The sequence below is a fragment of the Crocuta crocuta genome, unplaced genomic scaffold, assembly GCF_008692635.1.
Source record: "Crocuta crocuta isolate KB4526 unplaced genomic scaffold, BGI_CrCroc_1.0 scaffold266, whole genome shotgun sequence".
Lineage (NCBI taxonomy): Eukaryota > Metazoa > Chordata > Mammalia > Carnivora > Hyaenidae > Crocuta > Crocuta crocuta.
The window spans coordinates 183,958-194,561 of record NW_027531005.1 but is presented as its reverse complement, the minus strand read 5'-3'; the positions used below and the strand labels follow the sequence as shown (position 1 = coordinate 194,561).

Genomic DNA, 10,604 nt, shown 5'->3' with positions numbered 1-10,604 from the left:
TTGGGGATGCTGGGACCAAGACTGGGGAGAGCTGTTTTGATTTTCTAACAAATATCTTATAATCTTCTGGCGATGGCAGGATGTAGGGGGTTGGGGGAGGCAGGAGGTAGAGCCACAGTGTTGTGATGCATTATTTCAGGATGACTTCAATAGAGCAAAATTGAGTTCAGCCACATCCTGCTTGGTGGTAGCTCCGAGTTAACAGAACAAGCAGAAACTTTTAGCTATAGGATTTCCATTTATCAGTGAATTTATATTGCTGTATAATCAATTATCTTGACTGTCAGCTGCTACATAGGTGTTTCATACGAGTGCCTTCCCTTACCAGTAAGAGAGAAAGCTTATAAAGAAGAAACGAGACACTGACTTTTGCTATTCTGTATTCTCTTTGACACTTCCCAGAACATGGGCATTGAGAATTAAACTGAAATGAATTAGACATACTAAACCAACTTGCTCCTTGTTTGTTTTTGTGATACAAAAGGTGATGTACCTAATTCTGTGTTCTTCCGTTTGAGAGTTCAGTGTTTCTCATTTCACTGCAAAAGGCAAATGAGAGAAAATGCAGTCTGTATAACATATCCAAAATGACGTTATCTTCATATATACATATACTTTTGCAAAAGCAAGTCTTGTACTCAGCTATACTTTAGAATCGTATCATTGTGCCTCTAACAAATGGGTTAATATAAAAAATTAATAAGTACTCTTTTGGGAAGCAATTTCTCATTAAAATGAAGAAATAAAAACCTAAGGCTGTACTGAACACAAAAGTTTGCATCTTAATTCCTTTCATGGAGACCCGAAATTCCACGAAGTGCCATAAATACTTTGTAACCTAATGCCTATTCCTTGAAGAAAACATGGGCACTGGAACACGTTTAAAATTAGAAAAAAAAAAAAGATTACTTCTGTAACACATTTGCCAATATCCCAAAGAAATAAGCAATCCGTGACTAGTTCAGCACGATTACATGCTTACAACGCATAGCGGATTTATTCTAACATTTCCCCACCTGGAAAAACTGAGCTTAAGCGTCTTCGGCAATCGAGAAGCCCAGTGTTCTTCCCAATGTGTCATGTCACCTTTACAGCAATCATGGACTTGCAGGAATGGGACTGGGTGGTGGTGGTGCTGCTGCTGCTGGTAATTGTATAAAGGTTCTGGTGTAGAAATTGCAGATGGTGAGCTGGGCTCTGGGGATGGACGTGGAGGAGCGGAAAGGAGCCTGGACAAAAGGCTGTCATATTTGCTCAGAAGAACCGCCAAATCAGAGAGCAGAGGAGATTTCATTGGAGGAGCGCCTTCAACAGCAACTAATCCTGTCATATTGAAAGAAAATTGTAAATGTTCTCTTCTCCAGAAATTGTCTGCCCATTGCAGCTAATCACACACACACACACACACACACACACACACACACACACACACACACACGAAAACAGCTACCGTCTCCTGCGATACCAAAGGCGCCCGGGCGCAGAGACCCACTCCAGAGAGCGAGCGCGCGCACACACACACACCAACACACACGCACACGCACACACGCCAGCCTGCGGGTTGGCTAAGAGCCGTGAAACCGCAGATCCCACTAGGAAATCGCCAGAGGCACTGAAGTAGGTGTTGTCTGCCGCACTAATTATTACTTCCCCAAGCAGTTCGTGAAGAAATGAATCCCGCCCAGCTCGCCGGTCCATCCAAGTCTCAGTCCTGTGTTGCTGTCCAGACTCTTCGTCTCCGTGAAAGCCAGGTTTGAAAGTCCTTCTTGCGTTTCCTTTGGTGACTTGGTGTGGAGGGCGGGCGGGGGCGCCGGCTTGACTCCAGCCGGAACCATGAAGGGGGTTTCAGACTCGCCAAGTGACCGGGACCGGTGCGGGGTGCGCGACTCTGCCCGCGCGCGCCCGCGCCCCGCTGCTCCGGTCCGAGCCTTCGGGTCCGCTTTCTCCCCGCCTCCCCGCCCCACCCCTCCGGGCGTCGCGGCACCAACTAATCTTCCCCTTTTCTCTGGCAAGATCAAGGGAGAAAACGAGCCGGCGACCGGCTCCGGACTCTGAGCGGTGCGCAGCTCGCTCCCGGGCCAGTCGGCCCCGAACCTGCTAAGAGCTCCTCGCTCCTGCCAGGCTTCACCGAGATCGCAGCCCCGGGAGGCAGCTGGAGCTTCACCCGCGGCAGGTAAGGGTGCCACGCCGCCCGGCTCCCCGCTCGCCCGCGCCAGGGACTCAGGCACGGCTGGGTCCCTCCCCATCCCCAGAACCCGGCGTGGAGGGATCGGGGGCTGGGAAATTGGACCATAGTCCTCCATAAGTGCAGATTCGGAGACGGAAACTTTGCCTCCTAAGGGCTTGGAGGGCTGAGGGCAGTGATGGCGCGTCTGGAAGGAAGGGGGCAAACAAGGCAAAGCGCGGGGCGGGGGCGCGATTCCGCAGGTCACGGAGTCCGGCGGAATGTGGCTAAGGCNCAGCCCGCCTGCCCCCCCACCATCCCCGACCCGCAGCCCCCTCCCCGAGCTGCCGTTGTGGACGAGGCCGGGAGAGCTTCTCCCTGGCCTGCCCCGCACGCTCCTTCCCGCTGGGGGGTCTGGCCAGGTCTTCTGGGTGCGTTTGGGGTGGAGGCCCTGCTCGCCCGGGTGCGCACAGCCCCCCGGCTCCGCCTTCCGAGCAGCCCCTCAGGCGCCCGCGCCAGGTCTGGGGATGGAGGCTTGCTGCCGGGGTCCGAGGACCTCGGCCAAGGGGCAGGGGCGGAGGTGGGGGGTACGAATGAGGAGGGATCCCAGGACAGAGGAAGGGGGGAGCCTCCCGAAACCCCATCCCACTTCGGTCCTGCACACCAGGTCATCAGTCCGCCTGGGCTTGGGGACGCTGTCCCAGCCCGGAGCCCGCGAGGTCCCAGATCCTGCCTGGGCTCCCGCGACCCCCACCTCACCACAGGTGCGGGGCCACCACGGCGGAGCACGGGGTCGCAGTTAGGGGCGCTGCGTCCACAGTGCCCCGCGTCGTCCGCATCTGCGGACCTGTGGGGTCGCCGCTAACTTGTAGCTCAAGGAACCGGGAGAGGTGCGGTCCCAGCCCGCGCGCGGGGTGGCTCGCACAGGAATCCCACCTGTGCGCTCTGCCAGGTGCCCCTGACGCCCCCCGCGGGGGTGGGGGTGGCTCGCCTGGGAGAGCTTTCAAGAAGGGAAGACTCCCCCTAATTAGTGACCCACCCAGAAAGCAGCACGTACCCACTGCCTCAGTCTCCCCCCAGCGTCCCCATCCCTTTCTCTACCCTCCTGCCCGTCGCTGTGCTCGAGGCTGCCTTGAGCCCCAAAATCATCCGTGGGAGAGTCCACGGAACCACCAGTCCCAGGCCAGGAGACCTAGGCTGTTGCCTGTGTGGGGATATCTGTGGGAGACAGTCGGTGCACACACGCAGGAGAGCAGAGAAATGGAGGTAAACGCCTAAGGCAAGCAGAGCTGCCCGCCGATAGCTCACCCAAGCCGCCCTCCCGTGTCCTTAGGTCAGTTCACAGCCACGGCAGGTCTGTGGCCTCAGCCACAGGCGGGTTCCGATTTGACCAGACCAGGCACTGCGAGCCCAGCCTGAGCCAGGCGCCTCCCAGTCCTCGAGCTTCGGAATCCCCCACATTGACTTTCTAGTTCCTTTTCCTCTCGCTCTCTCTCTCTCTCTCTCTCTCTCTCTCTCTCTCGGTTTGTTTTTGCATTTCTTGCTCTTTCTCCTAGCGCTGGGTGGCAGTGGGTACGTGGCAGCCAGCCGTGTGGTTTGCCCGTCCCCTAAGTACACACAGCCAGCGACACAAACACACGTCCCCACGCTCTACCGCACACCAGCCTGCGCTCTGGCATGCAGCCCCGGCTCCCGGGCACCTGAGGCCTCGGCCACAGCCAAGGCCACTCAGAGGGGCCGGGCCGCAGGAGAGGGGAGTCATCCAGACTCCAGAGGGAAACCGCAGGGGCAACAGGGAACACCTGGGGAAAAGTCGAGTTTGGGGGCGGGGTGAGGGTGGGGAGGCTCTAGAGGAATTGGCCCCAGCGCTCTGTCTAACTCTGTTGGGAGCACAGCGTTAAGGGGGGCCGGAGGCTGGGGCACCCCAGGCCTCCGCCTTCAGCACACCTCAGGCCAGAGCCCACCTGCCGCGGGGCTGCCTCTCCCCAGTCTGCCCAGGGAAGTACAAATGGCTGGGTCCTGGGGTGATGAGCACCTCACTTCCCTCTGGGCTGTTCTGCTTTACCGTGATTCAGAGAGCCCTGAAAGTGAGGCCGCTCGTAAAGTCCTGACGTTCAGCCCGGCATCATGGTGCAAAGGGCATGCATTCCATTGTGTTGGCAGTCTGGATGTGTGTATGCGTTGTACTGAAAAGCACATGGCAGGAGATTACATTTTCACTGATAAGCGAATAGTGATGGTGATACGAGTTAGGAGCTACAATTAGGCACGTGTGCATGCCGTATTTGGGGTGATGAAAACACGGGGAATGGATAATCATAGAAGTACACTAGTCCATTTGGCCTCGAGACAGTTTCACACCGAGAACCATATTAGGCTGCAATTTAGAAAGTGGACTTTTGAGACTAGCAAGGTTACAGCTTTGCAGGTTCCGTCACCTAATGTCTCAAGAAGTAATATATTAATGCCAGATGAATTTTTGTTGCTATTACTGCTGTTAGTAAAGTGTTCAGTTGAGGCAGTACCTAGATAAGCAAATTCTGTTGATTTTATATTTTGTACAAGGCTAAACAATTAGGCCAAGTAAACCTGAAAAATAAAGGTGTGGAAATTCCCTTAAAAAGGTGTGGAAATTCCAGCTAAGTCAGCTTACAGTTTTAAAACTCTATGAATGAAGGGGCACCTGGGTGGCTTAGTCGGTTAAGCGTTCGACTTTCGCTTAGGTCATGATCTCGCAGTTCGTGGGTTCGAGCCCCGCGTCGGGCTCTGTGCTGACTGCCAGCTCAGAGCCTGCAGCCTGTTTCAGTCTGTGACTCCCTCTCTCTCTGACCTTCCCCTGCTCACGCTCTCTCTCTCTCCTAGAAATAAATAAAACATTAAAAAAAAAAACACCTCTATGAATGAAGTAGGGTGGGAGTGAGGCAGATTCCTGAGCCCCACAGTTGAGGGTGGGCTTCCTGACTGATGCCGGGCCTTCCTACAAAAGAAAGCAGCATAGTTGTTTCTGTACATATGTCTGCCAATGTCTGGAGAGGGACTGAAGGGACAGCAAAGGTGGATTTGAATGTCCCTATCATAGTTCAAATTCAAGGGAACCCAAAGAAACCCTTTGTAGCTCTCAACTTCAGGGGCAGATCCAGAAAGGACTAGCAGTCACATGCAGGTAAAGGTCTCTTTAGGACGAGTCCCCACATTCTTCCAATTTTGGGGGTCAGAGAGGCTATCTTCACTCAACAACCACATTTCTCCAAATGTGACCCTATCTGCTTTGCGCAGATAACTCCGATGTCAGGCACTTGGACGTACATTCTGGTGACATTTTCCAATTTCAGTCCAGGCAGCCAGCCCCCAGGGCCAAGGGCACAGGAGGGAGGAGCAGCCTCTGAGGCCTGAAGAAAACCGCAGTTCCCAGCCAACCGGCCGACAGGGAAGGCAGGGAAGGCATGGTATTCGCGTCAGTGGAGTATGATAGGCAGGTGGATGCCGAGGTGCTCATGTCTCTGATCCACAGCAGCGAACAAAGTTAAGGCAAGTGCAAAAGGGAAGAAGAGGGGGCAGTAGAATAACTAGAAATACAGCGGGAATGGGAGAGAAAAACCATGGGGACAAGAAGCCGGGTGTGCCATCAACAGCCACCAGATGTGCTTGGTTGAGTCTCGATCACCATCAGGCTTTGTTTGGGGGTGGCCTGTGAGGGAATGCCTGTCGCTGATTATCCAAACCCAAGCCCTTGCACACCCACTCATGATCTTCATCTCTCTTCACTTTCCTCAGTAGGACCTAGACTGACCGAAACATTTGGTCACACATTTTCCTTGAAGGACTGGCTTTCTTCACTTAAACCACTTTGAGCTGGTTGGACATTTGAGTTGATGTGAATTCTGTGTGATTTTTCTCAGAACCCCCGCATATCAAACACTGTCAGTATTCTCCTTGTGACTATTAATACCTGTCTTTCATTCATATCACCTGTCTTCACTTGGCCTTCAGTTCCCTGGGCGGGTATTGGGACTGTTTTGTTGCAAGGTATCAGGGCCAGTATACTGATTGCATACCCCAGGGCTCAGCTGAGTCACGGTTGGGGGGGTTGTGGTCGTGTGGGTTTTCTGTGGAGCAAAGGAAGCAGTTATTTTTCCTTGGAAATGAGGTTTTGCAGAGTGTGTTCTAAGTCTCTGGCACCGTCCTGAGCACCTTTCGCGTACTATATCATCTGTTCCGTTAGTGCTGTATCCCCACTGTTTAAGAGAGTGTCTGGCACATCCTAGAGCTTATTAAAATATGTGTTGAATGAACGAATAGATGAATCAATTCTCATTTTATCCTTGCAACAATCCTATGAGGCAGATGTTAGTTTCCCTATTTTACAACATTCAGAGGGGGCCGGTAATGGACTAATTTTGCACAGCTTGTAAGTTGTAGCCCCAGGATACAAACGCGCACAAGCCTGTTGCATTTCAGTGGTTGTCTTAATGTTATGCTGGACTGGCTCTCTGAATAGTGGCAGCATTTTGCCTGTGTTTGGGGAGGTCAAAACTGGGGTGTTCAGAGTTCAGCATTGTTCTCCTCATCCTTTTAAAAAAATTTTTTTTAATGTTTATGTTTTAGAAAGAGAGACATTGCATGAGAGGGGGAAGGGCAGAGCTCGCGAGAGATAGAGAATCCTAAGCAGGCTCCAGGCTCTGAGCTGCTAGCACAGAGCCCAATGTGGGGCTCGAACTCAGGAACTAGGAGATCATGACCTGAGCCGAAGCCGAATGCTTAACCGACTGAGCCCCTCTCCTCATCCTTTTAATTCAACTACGCCCATGCTTGTTGGATCCCCTAAACCCTAAGCAAGGCAGTTCCAGCTTGTTCTGATGAATCAGTGAATGCCTCTGCCAGAAGAAAACAAGGTCATCAATATTACCTGCTCTTCTGGCAGATGTTCTTTTCACCTATCGCCGTACTAAGATTTTCTTCTGTCTGGTGTGCCAGGAGGAAAGAGGAGGTTAGTATCATTCAGATTAACCCATGAGATGTGTTGAAGTGGGGGAAGTGACTTTTCCAGCATGATGCAGAGGACCAAGAACTGCCTGAGAACGCACGTGTCCCAACTTCCAGTCAAGTTTTCTCCTCACTTCGCCCTGCTGAGTGAGGTCCTCTTCATTTATAAAGATTGCTGGTGCTCAAGGTTCTGAATTCTAATGGCAAGTTTTAATTTTAGTTACAATTTACTATCCACCTTTGTTTTGAAAGGCATGATGTGACTCCGCGAAACAGCTATTAGCAAAGAGTGAGTGAGGTAGGTTCTGGCTGGTCTGCCTCCTTCCACATTTCACATGTTCTTGTCTTTATTTCACTTCTCTTTTCTTCCCCTCATGTTCAAGCTCCTTCTTTTATACTGTGACCTAAATATACAATCATCTTAACTGGTGCTGTTACCATGGTAATGCTTCATGGTAGATAAGGGTACACACTAAAAAATCAGTTTCTTTCATTAGCAATGGAATTCCTTCTCTTTCTCCCTCTCTTCCAAATCCTGGCTTTCACTGAATGATGCCCTCTGGTGTTCAGTAACAGGAAGCACAGGACTTTGGATAGGGCAAAAAACATGGCTTTTTTAAACTTTGAGAAAATTTCACTTCCAGTTTTAATTTGAGATAGACAAAAGCAAGAAAGACCTGTAATTGGTATATATTTTTTAAAGCAGACGGATTAATAGAAGTTCAGTGCCTGAACATAGTGCTGTTTACTCTGTAGACTTCTAGAAAGTTATGGGAAAGGTGGGATATTTATACCCTTCTATGTTTAACAATGCTCTGATAATATTTCTGTGGGAGACAAAGAGGTTCCACTGAGGTACCTCTGAAGAAGAATCTAATGGAATCATCTATATTTTTAAGTCTTTAGAACTTCAAAATGGGAGCCTTTTATAAGAAACTTGGAAGTTTTACTCTGTTGTTGTATGAATGGTAATGTCTGTCTTTACATTATTATTAATCACAAATTACATGACCCATTAGAAGAAGCGAGGTTGATACGCAATAAGCGATGTCTCCTTTTTTGCTCGCTCCAAATTCAACTCACGCCATCTAACGGTGTCTTCCAGTCCACCCTCTCTCTGAGAGTTGCATCCTCTCCATCCACATAACTTTTCCAGACCTTTAGCATCCCTCACATGAACCATCACCAGAGCCTTGCATTTCTAACTGGTCTCCCCACCTCCAGTCTTTCCCTAGGACAATCTATGCCTCACGCTGCCAGCCTGCCCTTTCTAAAATGCAAATCGGAACATGTCATTCTCTTGTTAAAAATTCTTCACTGTTTCTTAACTGTGTAGGGTAAACTCGAAAATCAAGCCCACATGAGCTCTTCTTCCGTAACTGACCAGAGCCTTTTTGCTGGGCCCTATCTCTCTCTGCATGTCTATATTCCTCCACTGCACAGGAAGATAATACTCATAAATAGCTGTGTAATGACTGACGTGGAGTAAATGGTAAATAAATATTGGCCACTATATTTATTTTTCTCTTTATTCTCCTCTTCCTCTTCCTCCTTTTTTTTCTAATTTATTAGTGGCATAGGAAGTGACAAGAAACATGACACATATACTGGCCATCACCCAAACTTAATAACAACAACTTAGAAAGCTATGTTGTGGCTGAATAGTTTATATCTCATTTAATCTCCCACAGTCAGGCATGCCGCGTCGTACATTCTAGGTACTCGGTATACATTTGTTGTATTGATAGGCATACTCAGTATTATAATGGTGCCACTTCTGGTGCTTAATCAGCGAAGTGCTTGGGACATGAAAACATGGGTTTTTCATTTTCTTTGGGGTTGGCTGCCTTGTGTTCTTGTATAGTAAACTGCACTGCTTACAAAAGGGTCAGCCTGTGGAAGTGTTAGGCGACTTGCATGATACTAACCGGTGCAGCTGGTAAAGCAGCATCTGGAGCTTGTCAGGGAGGCCTAAGAGGTTTGAGAGCAGAATCAAGGCTCTAATTTTATAAATACATAAGTTTCAAATGGATTGGAAATACGGAGCTTCATTTTTTCCCTATGTTTTCATAGATAATATGGAACTTCATCAGTATGCACCGTCTCCCATTCTATTTTATTGTGGCGAGGGAGCTAGAAGCATCTCCGTAGGCTACACAGCAGTTGAAATTCACATTCCCAGCCTGTGGCTAACGTGCAACAATAGTAACAACAAAACTGAAGGTGTGGACTCTTAAGGTCAGTGGAGATAAATAGCAAGAAGTGTGGTTAGCAGAGCAGTATTTTCAAGTTATCTGTATTTACTAGGTTCAGACCACCAGGACCTGTCTTTTCAGAATGCTGTACACCCTTGAGTGTTAATCTCATGGCAGAACTGAAGCCACTTTTTCAGCCCTCAGTATCTGGAGTCATCAGGTAGAGTGCTTTGAATAACCAGACTCTGAAGAAGTTAAACCCTGCTGTCTCCTCAGAAGCCCTTTCAGAGATTAATTTATAAATTGAGTCACTGAAAATACTCTGTTTCTCTGGCAAAGATTTTAAGGCAGCAGGTTTGAGGTCAGGCCCAGGAATCTGTTTTTTAACTAGCGTCTCAGGTGATACACTGAGGTGGGCAGTCACAGGGCCACACTTTAAATAATACCAGACTGAAGGACTGGCATCTAAAGGGCATTGAAGAGAAACGAAGGTAGGACACTCAACCTGAATGTTGCTGACGCCACACGAGTTGTGTCCAGAGACTTTGATTTCCTTCTGTCATCAGTAGATAGAGAACAACTCGGCAGGCCAGCCATAGGGAAGGATGCTTCTCTTCCATTTCACTGTCCCTGTATCTGTTTATTGAGAGGGGCACAGACCCCATGTGTGTATCTTACGTTCTGATGTTAAGTCAGCCCTCGTGGTTTCTTCATGATTCCAGAGCTCCTCTGTGGGCTCTCCTATCTGGTCTTCAGACAAAGTTTCCATTACTAAGCCAGGCAGACCAAGCACCTGGCCCTCATTCTCTTCCTCTCCTGCAGCCCTATTGGGGGTGTTAGAGTGAGGGAGCTATCTTGAATGTTAATGGGCATACATTTCACTGTTACTGGTGCAAAATGTGGGTACACTGTCATGGTCCTCAGTGACAGACTGATAGACTATATATAATCCCCCCTCTGGGAACAGGAAAGTTGTAATGATTTTTCCTCATGTTAGGGCTCACCCTTGGTCATGAAGATGATTCCTCCACCTTAGTAAAGCAAAGAGCTTTATTGCTTTACCTCCCCAACTATGCCAGGCCAGTAAACAAGATGGAATAATAGAGGAAGACTGGCCTATTATTTAATTAACTACTAGCGAGCTCTTTAGAAGGACTGAGATGAGGAGTTAAAGAATTCCATGAAGACTAATTTTTCCCACTCTTCATAAAAGCCAAGCATGGAATAGTTTGATTGGTAGAGAGAAGAACATAATTTCACAG

At 49.2% G+C, this 10,604-nt stretch overlaps 1 long non-coding RNA gene across 1 annotated transcript; it reads right to left on the bottom strand.

Annotated features, from left to right (window-relative positions):
- Positions 1-368: 368 nt before the first annotated feature.
- On the bottom strand, positions 369-3,554 carry LOC144237107 (uncharacterized). Its single transcript, XR_013336759.1, has 3 exons — positions 3,473-3,554; positions 1,017-1,323; positions 369-539 (listed from the first exon to the last, which is right to left on the bottom strand). It is a non-coding gene; the product is annotated as an uncharacterized LOC144237107 (long non-coding RNA).
- Positions 3,555-10,604: the final 7,050 nt, after the last annotated feature.